The sequence below is a fragment of the Hylobates moloch genome, unplaced genomic scaffold, assembly GCF_009828535.3.
Source record: "Hylobates moloch isolate HMO894 unplaced genomic scaffold, HMol_V3 SCAFFOLD_3, whole genome shotgun sequence".
Taxonomy (NCBI): domain Eukaryota; kingdom Metazoa; phylum Chordata; class Mammalia; order Primates; family Hylobatidae; genus Hylobates; species Hylobates moloch.
In genome coordinates this window covers 46,602,457-46,622,516 of record NW_026652278.1, presented here as the reverse complement: position 1 = coordinate 46,622,516, position 20,060 = coordinate 46,602,457, and the positions used below count along the sequence as shown (strand labels likewise).

Genomic DNA, 20,060 nt, shown 5'->3' with positions numbered 1-20,060 from the left:
TTGGGAGGCTGAGGCAGGAGAATGGCGTGAACCCAGGAGGCAGAGCTTGCAGTGAGCCAAGATCAGGCCACTGTACTCCAGCCTGGGCGACAGAGTGAGATTCTGTCTCAAAAAAAAAAAATAATAATAATAATAATAATTTCCAATGGTCTATTTTCTAAGAAGCAACTTGACAGTGCTGTGGACACTTTTCAACCTGGTCAAGAGACCAGGTATTCTCTTTGTCCTTATATACTTCCTGAGATAATGTAAAAGAATAAAATATATTTGCTTACTCTACCTCGTGAAGAATGTTTAAAAATGTACACAACAGCAACTCATAGAATTGCTGAGCTTCAAAATTAACTGGTTTAATATTTTTATATTCTTTTTTCAAAAAAAAAAAAAAATCAGTGAATCCCCTTTTCCATATGTGCTTAGGTCCCAAATGTATAAAAGATCTACAAATGCCGCTGCTTGGGTTGAAGCACAGGTGAAGGGCCAAGGTCCTGACTGCTCTGTTGATCTTTCTTAATCTCAGCCCCTCTCAGGTTCTGTGGGATCTCACAGTTTAAAAATTAAGGATCTGATCCAACTCCTTCATTTATAAATGAAGAATCTGAGTTCTAGAAATGTCAAGAAACTTGCCCATGGCCAAGTGGCAGTCTGCATAAAAGAGTTACAAGTTAAGTTTCTGAGTTCTAGTTCAGTAGATTTACTTATTAAAATATTTTACTAACTATGTGAAAATAACCAAATGCATATCTGTAGGGAAGATTCTAAAGTAGGATTCAAAATTTTATAAATTTATGCATAACTAGAAACATACATGTATAATGTGTATATATAATACATATAACTGTAACTATGGCTAACTATGGTACACAGGTTGAGAATCCCTAATGCTAAAACATGATTGTATATTTAGAAAACCCTATCATCTCAGCCCAAAAAGTCCTTAGGCTGATAAGCAACTTCAGCAAAGTCTCAGGATACAAAATCAATGTGCAAAAATTACAAGCATTCCTATACACCTATAATAGACAAGCAGAAAGCCAAATCATGAGTGAACTCCCATTCACAATTGCTACAAAGAAAATAAAATACCTAGGAATCCAACTTACAAGGGATGTGAAGAACCTCTTCAAGGAGAACTACAAACCGCTGCTCAAGGAAATAAGAGAGGACACAAACAAATTGGAAAACATCCCATGATCATGGATAGGAAGAATCAATATCATGAAAATGGCCATTCTGCCCAAAGTAATTTATAGATTCAATGCTATTCCCATCAAGCTACCACTGACTTTCTTCACAGAACTAGAGAAACCTACTTCAAATTTCATATGGAACCAAAAAAGAACCCATAAAGCCAAGACAATCCTAAGCAAAAAGAACAAAGCTGGAGGCATCACGCTACCTGACTTCAAACTATACTACAAGGCTACAGTAACCAAAACAGCATGGTACTGGTACTAAAACAGGTATATAGACAATCAACTTTAAAATAGGAAAAAATCAAATGCTAGGAGCCAATTTCATAATGGTCCATCAAGTATCCATCTGGCATTACAAGCATGGCAAGCACACATCTAACAAAGGAACTTGAATCTTGCAAAGGTGAGCCCTATCAGGGCCTCTTTGAGACAGTGAGACAAATTAATGGCTTCTATTAACAAACTGGGATGACAAAATTATTCCTTCCTTAAAATAAGCCCTGTGCTTCCCCATAACTTGGAATTCTCTATGTATTCATCAAAAAGTTTAGATTCTTCCTTTAGTCTTTAAGGTCCTTCTCTGCAAAGCCTTAGCTGTCTACTCCACTTCATAATCCTTTTCTCCTCCCTGAATTCCTAAACCATGAATGCCCATGGTACACAATACAATTTAACGGTCTTATGTGTGTGCTATGGTAGAAAGAGTATTAGCCAAGTGAGCCAGGGAGCCTGCATTCGAGAGTCTATCCAGCTACTTCCGTTCTTGGCAAAGTCCTTTAGCCTTGCCAAGCCTGTTTCCTCTGGGAAACAGGATTAACAACTACCTTACCTACTGATATAGTTTGGCTGTGTCCCCACCCAAATCTCATTCTGAAGTGTATTCCCATAATTCCCATTCTCTTCATGTGTTGTGGGAGAGACCCAACAGGAGATAATTTGAATCATGGGGGCGGTTCCCCCATACTGCTCTTGTGGTAGTGAATCAGCCTCATGAGATCTGATGGGTTTATCAGAGGTTTCCACTTTTGCTTCCTCCTCATTTTCTCTTACCACCACCATGTAAGAAGTGCCTGTCACCTCCTGCCATGATTCTGAGGCCTCTGCAGCCATGTGGAGCTATAATCCAATTAAACCTCTTTTTCTTCTCAGTCTTGGGTATGTCTTTATCAGCAGCATGAAAACAAACTAATACAGTAAATTGGTAGAGTAGAGTGTTGCTGAAAATATATCTGAAAATGTGGAAGCGACTTTGGAACTGGGTAACAAGCAGAGGCTGGAACAGTTTGGAGGGCTCAGAAGAAGACAGAAAAATGTGGGAAAGTTTAGAACTTCCTAGAGAATTGTTGAATGGCTTTTCCCAAAATGCTGATAGCAATATGAACAATAGGGTCCAGGCTGAGGTGGTCTCAGATGGAGATGAAGAACTTGTTGGGAACTGGAGCAAAGGTACTCTTGTTATGTTTTAGCAAAGAGACCAGAAGCAGTTTGCCCCTGCCCTAGAGATTTGTGGAACTTTGAACTTGAGAGAGATGTTTTAGGGTATCTGGCGGAAGAAATTTCTAAGCAGTAAAGCATTTAAGATGTAACCTGGGTTCTGTTAAAGGCATTCAGTTTGATAAGGGAAGCAAAGCATTCAGTTTGATAAGGGAAAATTTGCAGCGTGACTATGTGATAGAAAAGAAAAACACATTTTCCTGGGAGAAATTCAAGCCAGCTGCAGAAATTTTCATAAGTAGCAAGGAGCTTAATGCTAATCCCCAAGACAACAGGGAAAATGTCTCCAGGGCATGTCAGAAGTTCTTCACAGCAGCCCCTCCCATTAAAGGCCAAGGAGGAAAAGGTTGTTTCATGGGCCGGGTCCAGGGTCCCCGTGTTGTGTGCAGACTAGGGACTTGGTGCCGTGTCCCAGGCACTCTAGCAGTGGCTGAAAGGGGCCAACATACAGCCCGGGCTGTGGCTTCAGAGGGTGCCCCAAGCCTTGGCAGCTTCCCCATTGTGTTGAGCCTGCGGGTGCACAGAAGTCAAGAATTGAGGTTTGGGAACTTCCGCCAAGATTTCAGAAGATGTATTGAAATGCCTGGATGCCCAGGAAAAAGTTTGCTGCAGGGACCCGGCCCTCATGGAGAACCTCTGCTAGGGCAGTGCAGAAGGGAGATGTGGGGTCAGAGCCCCCACGTAGAGTCCCTACTGGGATACTGCCTAGTGGAGCTGTGAGGGGGGGCCACCATCCTCCAGACCCCAGAATGGTAGATCCACTGACAGTGTGAACCATGCACCTGGAAAAGCCACACTCAATGCCAGCCCATGAAATCAGCTGGGAGGGAGGCTGTACCCTGCAAAGCCAAAGGGGTGGGGCTGCCCAAGACCATGGGAACACACCTTTTGCATCAGTGTGACCTAGATGTGAGACCTGGAGTCAAAGGAGGTCATTTTGGAGCTTTAATATTTGACTGCCCCACTAGAGTTTGGACTTACATGGGTCCTGTAATCCCTTTGTTTTGGCCAATTTCCCCCATTTGGAAATGCTGTATTTACCCAATACCTGTACCCCCACTGCATCTAGGAAGTAACTAGCTTGCTTTTGATTTTACAGACTCATAGGCAGAAGGGACTTGTTTCAGATCAGACTTTGGACTGTGGACTTCTGGGTTAATGCTGAAATGAGTTAAGACTGGGGGACTGTTGGGAAGGCATGATTGGTTTTGAAATGTGAGGATGTGAGATTTTGCAGGGACAGAAATAGAATGATATGGTTTGGCTGTGTGCTCACCCAAATCTCATTTTGAATTGTATTCCTGTAATTCCCATGTATTGTGAGAGGGACCCTGCAGGAGATAATTTAAATCATGGGTGGTTTCCTCCATACTGTTGTCACGGTAGTGAATAAGTCTCATGAGATCTGATGGGTTTATCAGGGGTTTCCATTTTTGCTTGCTCCTCATTTTTTCTCTTGCCGCCACCATGTAAGAAGTGCCTTTTGCCTCCTGCCATGATTCTGAGGCCTCCCTAGCCATGTGGAACTGTAAGTCCAATTAAATATCTTTTTCTTCCCAGGCTCGGGGTGTCTTTATTAGTAGTGTGGAAATGAACTAATACACCTACCTTCACACAGGCTGGTACTGCTGGGAGGATTCAATCATGTAAAAGGAATAAAAGCTACTAATTACTCTAGGAAGTATATCTTGGTCTTCTTGTAACAACCTACACTTCTTTTCTATTGCCCAACTGGGTCCACAGTGACACTTCATAAATATATACTGAAGCTGCCACTTACAAATGACATATTTAAAGCCCAATCATTCTGACACACGAGTAAAGACAGCCTTGGAAATTTCAAGAGCAAATAAACTTTTATTTCTTCATGCAAGCTTTGAAACTTGAAATGAAGGTATACATGCTGTTTTCCTGCAACTGATGCTGAAATTGTGCAAAAGAGGGAAAAGCTCATTGCTATGGAAGTAAACTGTTGGACAGCTATTCAGTACTTCAAAGGTCACTGCTAAAAGGTGGACCCCCAAGACCCCAGAGCCCAGCTATACAGGGCGAGGTAAGAGTTACTTTTACCTGAATTCACACACTGTGGTGTTTTTGAAAAGGGAAAGACAAAATATCATCTCTAGACCCAGAAGACTGTATGTTAGCCTGGGCTCAGAGAAGAACTGCCACCATCCCCAGAAAAGCCATGCTGAATCCATTATTGGGAGAATGTTAAAAAATAACATAAAGCCCAAATTACTAGACATTTTTCAGAACTGGTAATAATATAAGAGTAAAAATATGCATAAATTCTTTATCCCAAAATAACACAAAATTTGAGAGACAGAAGTAGCACAGAAATACTTCGTTCATATCTAAGTTTTAGAGATAAGTAAACTAAAATGCAATGAGATTGTGATTGGTCTAAAATCTCATACATAGCAAAGAGTCAGCTTGGGGCTAAAACCAAGACCCAAAATGCTTTTCAGGGCTCTCCCACTGAAATATATTCAATAGTCTCACAGATCTAAGCTTGTATCAAGGGTAGTCTAAAAAGTTTCTTAAAATTATAATGGTGTTCTAAATGCAAACTACCATCAGAGAATACTATAAACACCTCTATGCAAACAAAACTAGAAAATTTAGAAGAAATGGATAAATTCCTCGACACATACACCCTCCCAAGACTAAACCAGGAAGAAGTTGAATCTCTGAATAGACCAATAACAGGCTCTGGACTTTAAAGTTCATATGGAACCAAAAAAGAGCCCGCATCGCCAAGTCAATCCTAAGCCAAAAGAACAAAGCTGGAGGCATCACGCTACCTGACTTTAAACTATACTACAAGGCTACAGTAACCAAAACAGCATGGTACTGGTACCACAACAGAGACATAGATCAATGGAACAGAACAGAGCCCTCAGAAATGATGCCGCATAGCTACAACTATCTGATCTTTGACAAACCTGACAAAAACAAGAAATGGGGAAAGGATTCCCTATTTAATAAATGGTGCTGGGAAAACTGGCTAGCCATATGTAGAAAGCTGCAACTGGATCCCTTCCTTACACCTTATACAAAAATTAATTCAAGATGGATTAAAGACTTATATGTTAGACCTAAAACCATTAAAATCCTACAGGAAAACCTAGGCAATACCATTCAGGACATAGGCATGGGCAAGGACTTCATGTCTAAAACACCAAAAGCAATGGCAACAAAAGCCAAAATCGACAAATGGGATCTCATTAAACTAAAGAGCTTCTTCACAGCAAAAGAAACCATCATCAGAGTGAACAGGCAACCTACAGAATGGGAGAAAATTTTTGCAACCTACTCATCTGACAAAGGGCTAATATCCAGAATCTACAATGAACTCAAACAAATTTACAAGAAAAAAACAAACAACCCCATCAAAAAGTGGGCAGAGGACATGAACAGACACTTCTCAAAAGAAGACATTTATGCAGCCAAAAAACACATGAAGAAATGCTCATCATCACTGGCCATCAGAGAAATGCAAATCAAAACCACAGTGAGATACCATCTCACACCAGTTAGAATGGCCATCATTAAAAAATCAGGAAACAACAGGTGCTGGAGAGGATGTGGAGAAATAGGAACACTTTTACACTGTTGGTGGGACTGTAAACTAGTTCAACCATTGTGGAAGTCAGTGTGGCGATTCCTCAGGGATCTCGAACTAGAAATACCATTTGACCCAGCCATCCCATTACTGGGTATATACCCAAAGGACTATAAATCATGCTGCTATAAAGACACATGCACACGTATGTTTATTGCGGCACTATTCACAATAGCAAAGAGTTGGAACCAACCCAAATGTCCAACAACGATAGACTGGATTAAGAAAATGTGGCACATATACACCATGGAATACTATGCAGCCATAAAAAATGATGAGTTCGTGTCCTTTGTAGGGACATGGATGGAACTGGAAAACATCATTCTCAGTAAACTATCGCAAGGACAAAAAACCAAACACCGAATGTTCTCACTCATAGGTGGGAATTGAACAATGAGAACTCATGGACACAGGAAGGGGAACATCACACTCCGGGGACTGTTGTGGGGTGGGGGGAGGGGGGAGGGACAGCATTAGGAGATACATCTAATGCTAAATGATGAGTTAATGGGTGCAGGAAATCAACATGGCACATGGATACATATGTAACAAACCTGCACATTGTGCACATGTACCCTAAAACCCTGAAGTATAATAAAAAAAAAAAAAAAAGAAAAAAAAAATAATAACAGGCTCTGGAATTGAGGCAATAATTAATAGCTTACCAACCAAAAAAAGTCCAGGACCAGATGGATTCACAGCCGAATTCTACCAGAGGTATGAGGAGGAGCTGGTACCATTCCTTCTGAAACTATTCCAATCAACAGAAAAAGAGGGAATCCTCCCTAACTCATTAGATGAGGCCAGCATCATCCTGATACAAAAGCCTGGCAGAGACACAACAAAAAAAGAGAATTTTAGACCAATATCCCTGATGAACATCGATGCAAAAATCCTCAATAAAATACTGGCAAACCGAATCCAGCAGCACATCAAAAAGCTTATCCACCATGATCAAGTGGGCTTCATCCCTGGGATACAAGGCTGGTTCAACATACACAAATCAATAAACGTAATCCAGCATATAAACAGAACCAAGGACAAAAACCACATGATTATCTCAGTAGATGCAGAAAAGGCCTTTGACAAAATTCAACAACCCTTCATGCTAAAAACTCTCAATAAATTAGGTATTGATGGGACATATCTCAAAATAATAAGAGCTATCTAGGACAAACCCACAGCCAATATCATACTGAATGGGCAAAAACTGGAAGCATTCCCTTTGAAAACTGGCACAAGACAGGGATGTCCTCTCTCACCACTCCTATTCAACATAGTCTTGGAAGTTCTAGCCAGGACAATCAGGCAGGAGAAGGAAATAAAGGGTATTCAATTAGGAAAAGAGGAAGTCAAATTGTCCCTGTCTGCAGATGACATGATTGTATATCTAGAAAACCCCATCGTCTCAGCCCAAAATCTCCTCAAGCTGATAAGCAACTTCAGCAAAGCCTCAGGATACAAAATCAATGTGCAAAAATCACAAGCATTCTTATACACCAATAACAGACAAACAGAGAGCCAAATCATGAGTGAACTCCCATTCACAATTGCTTCAAAGAGAATAAAATACCTAGGAATCCAATTTATAAGAGATGTGAAGGACCTCTTCAAAGAGAACTACAAACCACTGCTCAATGAAATAAAAGAGGATACAAACAAATGGAAGAACATTACATGCTCATGCGTAGGAAGAATCAATATAGTGAAAATGGCCATACTGCCCAAGGTAATTTATAGATTCAATGCCATCCCCATCAAGCTACCAATGACTTTCTTCACAGAATTGGAAAAAATTACTTTAAAGTTCATATAGAACCAAAAAAGAGCCCACATTGCCAAGTCAATCCTAAGCCAAAAGAACAAAGCTGGAGGCATCATGCTACCTGACTTCAAACTATACCACAAGGCTACAGTAACCAAAACAGCATGGTACTGTTACCAAAACAGAGATATAGACCAACGGAACAGAACAGAGCCCTCAGAAATAATGCTGCATATCTACAACTATCTGATCTTTGACAAACCTGACAAAAACAAGAAATGGGGAAAGGATTCCCTATTTAATAAATGGTGCTGGGAAAACTGGCTAGCCTTATGGAGAAAGCTGAAACTGGATCCCTTCCTTACACCTTATACAAAAATTAATTCAAGATGGATTAAAGACTTACATGTTAGACCTAAAACCATAAAAACCCTAGAAGAAAACCTAGGCATTACCATTCAGGACATAGGAATGGGCAAGGACTTCACGTCTAAAACACCAAAAGCAATGGCAACAAAAGCCAAAATTGACAAGTGGGATCTAATCAAACTAAAGAGCTTCTGCACAGCAAAAGAAACTAGCATCAGAGTGAACAGGCAACCTACAGAATGGGAGAAAATTTTTGCAATCTACTCATCTGACAAAGGGCTAATATCCAGAATCTACAATGAACTCCAACAAATTTACAAGAAAAAAACAACCCCCTCAAAAAGTGAGTGAAGGATATGAACAGACACTTCTCAAAAGAAGACATTTATGCAGCCAAAAGACACATGAAAAAATGCTCATCATCACTGGCCATCAGAGAAATGCAAATCAAAACCACAATGAGATACCATCTCACACCAGTTAGAATGGTAATCATTAGAAAGTCAGGAAACAACAGGTGCTGGAGAGGATGTGGAGAAATAGGAACACTTTTACACTGTTGGTGGGACTGTAAACTAGTTCAAGCATTGGGAAGTCAGTGTGGCGATTCCTCAGGGATCCAGAACTAGAAATACCATTTGACCCAGCCATCCCATTACTGGGTATATACCCAAAGGATTATAAATCATGCTGCTATAAAGACACATGCACACATAATGTTTATTGCGGCACTATTCACAACAGCAAAGACTTGGAACCAACCCAAATGTCCGGCAATGACAGACTGGATTAAGAAAATGTGGCACATATACACTATGGAATACTATGCAGCCATAAAAAAGGATGAGTTCATGTCCTTTGTAGGGACATGGATGAAGCTGGAACCATCATTCTCACAAACTATCACAAGGACAAAAAACCAAACACCGCATGTTCTCACTTATAGGAGGGAACTGAACAATGAGAACACATGGACACAGGAAGGGGAACATCACACACGGGGTACTGTTGTGGGGTGGGGGGAGGGGGAAGGGATAGCATTAGGAGATATACCTAATGCTAAGTGACAAGTTAATGGGTACAGCACACCAACATGGCACATGTATACATATGTAACAAACCTGCACGTTGTACACATGTACCCTAAAACTTAAAGTATAATTAAATAAAAAAAAGCAGAGAAAAATAGCACATGTTCATTATAGATTCTAAGCTTACCAGGATTTTATATTTAGCCTCAATTTAGTAAAAAAGAAATCTGCTAAATTCAATTTGGCTCCAATTCTTACAATACATATTTTAGACTTTAATATTATAAAAACCATCAGACAATATGCCAGACATGGTAAAAACTATGTATAGTTAATTATCAAAGCCAAGCAGGTCTTTAAACAGAAAAGTAAAAGCAATTATTCTGGTAATGAAAAAAAAATTTACTAACCAAAATTAGTAAATAAATCATTTATAAATTTTTTTATCCTTATTCACAAATAATCTATTATACTACCTTGTCATCTGGCACTTGCTAGAAACAAGACAGGGTTAACAATTTACCATGCAAATTTCACATTGAACATAAGTTTTCAAGAATCAGAATACCACAAAATACCACAATGCAACAAGACCTGGGGCAATTGCTCAGAAAATCTGAATTCTAACACTTGTTCTAACACTAACCTGTAATCCAACCCCAGTGCCTCAGTTTCCTGGTATGGAATAATTTATTCCATCCACTTATCCTATTAGTTAAGGGAATTTGCACGTACCTGACAGTGCTTTGGAAAACATAATACATAAAATGTAAGAAATTATTATACTGAATATAGTTTATTCTTTCCTTGATGATTCGATGGACTTTTAAAATGAATGCCATGAAATTAATAATTTAATTTTTATGATTTTTTAAGGCATGAAGGACTCAAGATTGAACAAACAAGCTGGCATGTCAGTGAAGAAAGTACTGAGAAACTACAGGAGTCTAGATGTTTCTAAATGCTGATAATGATAAAAGAATGATGAAAGTCGTACATGTATATCTCATAGACTTATAGTGAACCAAACTTTTGGCTTCACGTATCAAATCTCTAAAAACAAAAGCAGCTGGGCATGGTGGTTCATGCCTGTAATCGCAAAACTTTGGGAGGCCAAGGTGGGAGAATCTCCTGAGGCCAGGAGTTCATGACCAGTCTAGGCAACACAGTGAGACAACATCTCTATTTTTTTTAAATGTAACAAAAAATAAATACATTTAATAATAAAAACAAAAGCAAAAGTAACATGGAGTACATACATGACTTTACACTGATAGCTTATAGTTGACGTAAAGCAAGATCAAAATCTTGCGGACATGTAGCATTTAGCTCAAACTTCATAACACAAAACTACCTGTGGGGTACCTTGTTAAAGGGCATACAAATCAAGAATTGATATTATTTTATTATGAAACAGACTAAGTGCCTCTTTGTAAAAGCTTCAGGTTCAGATAAAAGTTTTTACATCTCCTAGAACTTTCCATAAAATAATAACCAGAACAGGTACAGCGGCTCACACATTTTGGGAGGCTGAGGCAGGCAGATAACTTAAGGCCAGGAGTTTGAGACCAGCCTGGGCAAAAACTGTGTCTACTAAAAATACAAAACTTAACTGGGTGTGGTAGTTCACATCTGTCATCCCAGATACTCAGGAAGCTGAGGCATGAGAATTGCCTGAACCTGGGTGGCAGAGGCTGCAGTGAGCCGAGATCCTGTCACTGCACTCCAGCCTCCAGCCTGAGCAACAGAGCAAGACTTTGTCTCAAAAAAAGTAAATAATAACCTAACAGATCTTTTAAGGCAATGTAGCCTACTGAAATACTCATGAGATAGGTGTTCAATTATTCTCTAATTCAATTTGGATAGCTTTACTCCAAACAAATCTAATAAGGTATAGATTTGTTATTTAGCATTTGAAGAGTTAAATAGGAAGAGTTCATAAAATGGTATAGATTTGAAGAACAAAAATGGTTAAAGTAACAGCCACATAGTTTCAGCTGAAGGACCTACACATGTATTTCAGTCTACCGCTGAGAAAATTTTAGAAGATTACTTTTGATGCCTTAACCTTTAAATTGTTCCTTATTTTAAATTGCTACTACATGCTGTGCTCACAATTCCACAGTCCAACTCTGGTTAGCAAATAAAATCATCCCCTATGAAATGGCCCCTTGAACTGTGTGCTGACCTACTTTGCTAAGATATAAGAAGAAGGGCTTGCTGGAGTGTACGTATTTTGCCTTTTTGTCCACTTTGGCTGGTAGACTTTAGGCTGTTAGAAGGGCCTTACTTTATGACATCTTTTGGTCTCCTCCACACTGTGTTTATTCAATAATGTTTAATACTTAGATTTCACACCATCTGAAATATATTTCTCTCAGTAGCTGCCCTATAACTTATGCAATTGATAGTTCCCCCCCTTTTCCCCACCTCTCCCAAAATGACCCATTCCATCGTAGTAGCCTCAGTGTTGTAGAAGGAAAGAGATAATTTGGGGAGACAAAACAGGTATGATACAATGACAATAAATCAGCCATGTCCACTGTATACCATAAATCATGGTTTTATAGTTGTTCATTGAGGATATGAAATATAATACTGTTTTATACATTTCATGGAGAATCCTGGCACCAGCAACATCAGCTAATTCTGCCTCCCCTTCCCCAAGCCTCCATTTGAGTCATTTTGTGACAGAATATATGTAAATATTTAGTGATCAGGAAATCTAAACAATCATTCATTATGGCAAAAAAACTAGAAAAAGAATCTAAAAGCTCTAGACTAGAAATTGATTAAATATATTGCACAACAGAATACCAAGCCTCTGCCACAGACTGTACTGTATTTCCATATCTATAGTAATACATATTTATAGCTTTGTCACATAAACAGGTTACAAACAAAATGTATTACTTTTGTAAACACATATTACAAATATCCACAGGGACAAAAGTCTAGAAGGTATGTATTAACTTCTTAACCCATACCTCTGGGTAATAGAATTATGAAATAAATTTCTGCTTTACTTTTTTTCAGTATTTTCTAATTTCTCTGATAAACATATATTACTTGCATTTAGAAGGGGAAAGAATTTTTCCCCCAAACATAATCTATGTTTTTGAACATGTAGGCTGCTTTGTAAATTTAAAGATACGTTGTTTCCTTCATTAGCTTTCTTAAAAAATATAAAATGAGCTTGCAGATTTCTCTAAATGACTGGAATCTTGGATTTCTGTGTATAATTATGTTCCCAAATTCTTCATATTCCCAAGACATAATGGTCCAGGCGTACAAGCCAAACCACCAAAAAAGATGAAGCTGAAATCTGAATCCAAGTGCATAAAGCAACTCCAGTCTCAGGTATTTCCCATCATTCCAGAGGGAAAACAATAAGCTATTAGCTTTACAATTGTTCTATCATCTCGATTTCCTTCACTATCTATCCATCCAGGCTGCTGCAAAATAGCAAGGTCTATAAAAAAAACTCTACCAGTTGTCATTACAATAAAAACTAATATAATAGCTCTACTGATAACTAATCACTATTGTTTTTCCCATGGGATTTCATTCTTAGTACTAATTACCAAAAACTCGGGAGATAATCTACTCCCACTCAACTGATTAACTGCCCCTCTGAGTCCAATCCAGCAGGACTATTTTAATATTTGCCTAGTTAATCTGTAGAACTTGGACACGGATTCACTCTAGCAGTACTCAAGAATGTAGGACCTAATCAATGTTTCCAAATTCCATTAGCTCTCACATGAGCTGATGCAGATCTCATCTGCCCTGAGAAGCCTGGGAAAGTCTAACACAGGCTATTTCTATCACACAACACTCAGTTCCTTTCCCTTCTTCCTATCTTTTTCAAAATGAGAGCTAAAATTCTTCTAATTTGCTCCTCATTTAGCTGGAATAAAAATATTGCATGTGCTCTGGAATCCATCATAAAAGTAAGTTAAAACTGTAAAAAGCCAGATGGCTTAGGAAAAGGGTGAGGCCATGCTTTACTATCCTCTGCTTTTTAAGAATCTTTGATGCCATATTCTAAAGCATATCCACAGTGCCCAGCTTACTAAAACTACCTCTATCTACTCACCTATAAAGTAAAAGCAATCCTGCATTCTTTTGGGCAGTAAGAAAGATCAGAAATCTGACATGGAATTTAGTAGGGGCATGGCAGCAGGGGATTTTCAAAGCATCTATGGGAGAAAAAGTTCTGATCCTTCTTTTCCTCCCTTTCCTACAGAAAATCCAACAGTGATCAGTCAAGAGCTGGCGATGGGGGCAGGGGTGGCAACTGGAGGTTGGGGAGGTGGCAGAGCCAGTGTCAGAACAGAGGAACGAGGTCACCCTGCCCCACCATTCCTTGATCCCTCCTCATCCCTGTCTCTCCTCACACCCCCAGGATTAAGCAAGCATAAACTAAAAAGGCTGCCCAAGGAAGTCATTCCATCAGGCTCACAAGTTCACATACCCGTCAGAACCCAGGCACATTAAATCAACCTGGATCACAGAGAATATGCAATCATCAGGACTGTGGCAAACAGGATAGGGCAAGCCATACCTAGTGCAGTTAAAGTTCAATTTTTTAAGGGGCAAAAATAAACAAAAAACATGCAAGCTGAATCTGGCCCACGGGATTGCCCCTTGCAACTTCACTTGCTCTCTCATTCATTATATCTAATCATGAATTCCTGGAGATCCTATCTTGAAGGCTCTCTCAAACTATTCCCTTTTCCCTATTTCCCATTTGCTTCTGCTTTAGTTTCTGCCTCCAGCCTGGCTCAACTGCAACCCTCTGCCACACTGCCAAGAGATCTAGTACATAATCTGATCTCTTCACCTGAGGCTTAAGCTCCCCACAGCTCTCAAGATGACATTCAGACGCCTTGACTTAGCTCCAAGGCCTTCCATGACACAGCCTATTTATTTACCTGTACTTTTCAGCCTTGCCCTACAAGCTCTGGGCCTGTATCATACCCATACTCAAGTGTTCCAGTAGATTCCCACACAAACTAGTCATTTCATACCTTGAAAGTTGTTCCTTCTGCCTGGAATATTCTTCCTACCTTATACCTTCCTTTGTCCTTTCATTTGCTTTGGAATCTCTAGAGCCTAATGCATAGTACACACTTAATTGATGTTTCCTGAATACCTAATTAAATGAGAATGCAAAGGAGATGACTTATGGTTCCAGAACATGGACCCAGTGATGCGTACCTCCTTTATACATCAAGCACATAAAAATCCACATAAAATATAACTGCTGACATTTTAATACCATAATCAGTTTCAAAATGAAGTAAAAGAATTTCTCATGTGTCAAAAGAAGAAAAATCTCAAATTCAGAGTAGAAAAGATACAAGTTAACACTTATATCCCACAGGGATATCAGACTTGGACTCTAGCTGCTAGGGGTTGGGGACTTAAGCTCCCAGCCAGGGCAGAGGACTGAAACTTAGACCTTGAATAAAGCAAGAATTTCTCTAAGACCAGAAAAACTGGACCCATGAAACTGGCACACAATGTTACAGAGTCCAGATTTACACTATCTGCACAGTGGGAAATTTCCAAGCCGAGAAATTAAGGTAAAGATAAAAGAAAAACAAATATAAATAGCTCCTTAAGGTGCTTCAAAAAGCAATGGTTCATAGGACTCCCATGGAAAAAGTAATCTTTGCGGAGGATGAGCAAATAATTGAAAATTATGAATCACACAAGGAAATGATCCACCATGAGGGAGATTTGGCAGGTGTGACAAACAGGAAGTTTACCAAACCATGAATTTGATCATACAAAACAGGTTTGAAGAGGCTATGAAATAAAGAATTGAAATCACAATGTAAAAACAAGACATGATTTTTTTTCTTAAAGATAGATGTGTTTAAAGAAGGTACAGAGAAACCCTAGGTTCTCTCCTCTGGCCTGTGACCCACTGATACTTCAGGAGGAAAGAAGAGAGAGCAACATGTTAAAAGCAGATCGAAAGAGGAAGTGAAATCAGCAAAAATATAAAGTATATAAATATAAAGATAATTGACAAATTTTGTCAAGCCTCAAGGATCTCAACAATCTAGCACCCACATCCTTTTTTGGGGGGTGAAAAGGGAAACAGAAAACTGAATCCAGTTAATTGAAAGATGAATCAGATTTCCAAAAAGGTATTTCACTGAACATATACGTTCAATCCCACTGTCTCCAAAAACTCCTCTGAAATGGTAGTAAAAGGATTTTTTTTTAAAAAAGGGACAAGAAATCAAAACAGTCAGAGAACAGAAGAGGAGAAAACAGGGACACAATTTTCGGAAGTTAGGAAGCACATGAATCAGTGGTGACAGATCTGGCGGGTCCAAAACAAGGAGCCCTAAGCCAGCAAAGGGGAAAGAAGCACTCTGATTTACATAACACTAAATATTTCCTATAGCCTTAAAAGTATGAGGAATTGGTGGCATCAAGTACCTTGGAAATAGTGTGAAAGTGGAGTTAAAAGACCACTTAATAAGTTCCTCTAGATTCTCACTTTGTACAGCTGAGCAACTGCCTCTTCCCCACACCACAGAATACTGAAGTTGATCCTCTGGAAAAGAGAAATGGAGAGTTTCTAGAGTAGGGGACATCAAACACAGTTGAAAGCAGTGGAATCTTACAAAAAACAAGGGACAAAGTGAAAGTTGCAAAAAGATTAAGTAGGATCTGCCCTTGCCTTTTACCTCCTTAGGCACCCAGAATAACTTGCAGGTGAATGATCAGATGAATTTTTTTTCTAGAAACACCCAAGATTTTCAGAAAAAAAACTTAAGGATACTGATCATCTTACACTGAAACCATATAAACAAGCTCTCCTCATGCAAAGAGTTTCCAAGCAGTTTTATTTGTGCCTACTTTAAAATATGAATGGACAACTAAAAAAAAAAAATCACCAGGTATCTGAAGAAACTCTCTAATAAATATAAAAGCCAGAGATGAAGATAAAAAACAAACAAAAAGAACCTGGAAAACAGACTATGAAAAACTATTAATAACATTTTCAAAGACATAAGGTATCAAAAAAGAACAAGATGGTACCACAAAAAGGAGAGAGAATTTTAAAAAGAGAGCTCCTGTAAATTCCTAGTCAATATGAACAATTCAATAGGAACAACAGAAAAAGTTGAAAAAAAAAATTCAGATGTGAAACAAAACAAAAGATAGAAAATTGAGAGAAGAGAATAATAAAAAAGCAATCTAGAGGCCCAAGATCTGAATAGCAGGAGTTCAAGAGAATGCAAGAAAAAAACAAAGATTTAGAAATATTTTAAATCTAAAAAGAGAAAATTTTTAAAAATTATCAGAACTAAAGGAGACATGAGTTGCCAGACTGAAAGTTCATCAAATGTCCGAAAACAATGGCTGAAAGTACACTTTCTGTTATTATCATTCCACACTAATTAATTTTTTAAAAAAGAATAAGAAGATCTTGAAGAATGCTCCAGCCCCATCCTGCTTTTCACTTTCTGGTTGTACTTCCCTCCATCTCACCCCAACCAGAAGGGCTAGTCTCCATCCTTGACCTTCCTTATTAGGACTTTTGTCCCTAACCAGAAGAGCTACTGAGGACCTAAAGCACAATGACAATGTTCCTGATATCCAAAAGTAGAATTTTGATTGCACTTTCAATCACAACCTTGTAATGAGCAATAGTGCCTCCTTAATACTATAGAAGTGATGAGAACAATAATACCATAAACTTTACATACATGTTATGTAAAATAATCATTTCCGCCAGCTTTTCTAAGGCAATTCAGATTTCAAACATATTTTTCCCTTGTCTCACACACCATCAAAATGTCCTAGAAGATGCAATATTTCAGTTTCTAAATTACTTCTCTCTTAGCATGTTTCTGCTACCCAGTAGTAGTTAGAAATTCTTGATCAGATATGTGCTGACAATTTTTACTCAGAAGCATGGCCACTTTAAATAACCTGAGGACTTTGGAAGGCTGATTGGGGCACCCAGTCACCACGCCTAACAAAGATAATCAAAAGCAACTAGGCCGAGCGTGATAGCTCATACCTGTAATCCCAGCACTTTAGGAGGCTGAGGCAGGCAGATCACCTGAGGTCAGGAGTTCGAGACCAGCCTGGCCAACATGGTGAAACCCCATTTCTACTAAAAATACAAAAATTAGCCAGGCATGGTGGAGCATGTAGTCCCAGCTACTCAGGACACTGAGAATTGCTTGAACCCGGGAGGTGGAGATTGCAGTGAGCCGAGGTCGTGCTACTGCACTCCAGCCTGGGCAACAGATTGAGACTCCATCTCAAAAAAAAAACACAACTACTTTAAAGTATGTTTTTGGTTTTTAAATTGGAGACTTTCTAGTGTTGGTAACAGATTGATAGGCTGAAAGAAAAGAACACAATTTCTTGATTAATATAACATATTCTAAAAACTAATTACACTGAAGTTTTTTTTTAATTTTATTTTACTTTAAGTTACAAGATACACGTGCAGAGCATGCAGGTTTGTTACGTAAGCATACATGTGCCATGGTGGTTTGTGGTACCTATTAACCCGTCATCTAGGTTTTAAGTACCACGTGCATTAGTTATTTGTCCTAATGCTCTCTCTCCTCTTGCCCCCGAACCCCCGACAGGCCCTGGTGTGTGTTGTTCCCCTCCCTATGTCCATGTGTTCTCCTTGTTCAACTCCCACTTATGAGTGAGAACATGAGGTATTTGGTTTTCTGTTCCTGTGTTAGTTTGCTGAGGACAGTGACTTCCAGCTTCATCCATGTCCCTGCAAAGGACATGATCTAATTCCTTATTATGGCTGCATAGTATTCCATGGTATATATGTACCACATTTTCTTTATCCAGTCTATCATTGATGGGCATTTGGGTTGGTTCCATGTCTTTGCTATTGTAAATGGTACTGCAATAAACATGTGTGTATGTGTCTTTATACTAGAATGATTTATATTCCTTTGGGTATATACCCAGTAATACACTGGGTCAAATGGTAAAATACGCTGGGTTAAATGGTGTAATATGTTGGGTCAAATGGTGTATATGTTGGGTCAAATGGTGAAAAGCAACTGCAACAAAAGCCAAAATTGATGAATGGAATCTGATTAAACTAAAGAGTTTCTGCACAGCAAAAGAAACTATCATCAGAGTGAACAGGCAACCTACAGAATGGGAGAAAATTTTTGCAATCTACCCATCTGACAAAGGTCTAATATCCAGAATCCACAAGGAACTTAAACAAATTTATAAGAAAAAAAAATCCCATCAAAAAGTGGGCAAAGCAGTTAGAATGGCGATCATTAAAAAGTCAGAAAACAACAGATGCTGGAGAGGTTGTGGAAAAATATAAATGCTTTTACACTGTGGTGGGAGTGTAAATTAGTTCAACCATTGTGGAACACAGTGTGGTGATTCCTCAAGGATCTAGAACTAGAAATAACATTTGACCCAGCAATCCCATTACTGGGCATATACCCAAAGGATTATAAATCATTCTACGATAAAGACACATGCACATGTATGTTTATTGTGGCACTATTCACAATAGCAAAGACTTGGAACCAACCCAAATGTCCAACAATGATAGACTGCATTAAGAAAATGTGGCACATATACACCATGGAAAACTATGCAGCCATAAAAAAGGATGAGTTCATGTCCTTTGCAGGGACATGGATAAAGCTGGAAACCATCATTCTCAGCAAACTATCACAAGATCAGAAAACTAAACACCACGTGTTCTCACTCATAAGTGAGAGTTGAACAGTGAGAATACATAGACACAGGGAGGGGAATATCACACACCGCAGCCTGTTGGGGGGTGGGGGGCTAGGGGAGGGATAACATTAGGAGAAATATCTAATGTAGGTGATGGGTTGATGGGTGCAGCAAACCACCATGACATGTGTATACCTATGTAACAAAACTGCAGTTCTGCACATGTAACCCAGATCTTAAAGTATAATTTTAAAAAAAGTGGGCAAAGGATATGAACAGACACTTCTCAAAAGAAGATATCTATGCAGCCAATAAACATATGAACAAAATCTCAACATCACTGATCATTAGAGAAATGCAAATCGAAACCATAATGAGATACCATCTCATGCCAGTCAGAATGAAGTTCAGTTTCGCAGTCCACTGAGGATTATAAATTCTCATTAGCTGGGTAACCAATGGTTTTCCATTTCACTGAGAAAAAGTCTACCAAAGTATGCTTATAAAAATAAATTGGAGTGACTGAGGTAAAAAGTCTAATTTAAGGAACACAACCCTAGGGACTAACATCAAGTTTCAAAATTAGCAACAACTCACAGGCCCAGATAGGAGAAATCAAGTTCAAGTCTACCTCCCAAAATAAATTTCTAATACTTATTTAGATAGCGACGAAAGATCAAACTATTTTCAGACTAGAGAACATGCAAAGGGATGAATTCTAAATTCATGGCACTTAAATGTATATCCTTTGAGCATTCCTTGACAAGACGGCACTGCTCGCATGCCCACCATGTTCTTTGCTCCCATATATGGTTCTCCCTGTCTCCTTCTCCTGGTCTCCTGGAGGT

At 38.9% G+C, this 20,060-nt stretch overlaps 1 protein-coding gene across 9 annotated transcripts in view; it reads right to left on the bottom strand.

Moving 5' to 3' along the window:
* SGMS1 (sphingomyelin synthase 1) overlaps nt 1-20,060 on the bottom strand; it is a 310,484-nt gene that overhangs the window by 38,793 nt on the left and 251,631 nt on the right. Inside the window, exon 7 of one of the 9 annotated variants that reach the window (XM_032137507.2) lies at nt 6,984-7,145. The exons of 7 other annotated variants lie outside the window; for them this stretch is intronic. The gene's annotated coding sequence lies outside the window, so the exon portion shown is untranslated. The remainder of the gene's footprint in view (nt 1-6,983; nt 7,146-20,060) is intronic. One more of the 9 variants, XM_032137513.2, reaches the window with a different exon arrangement.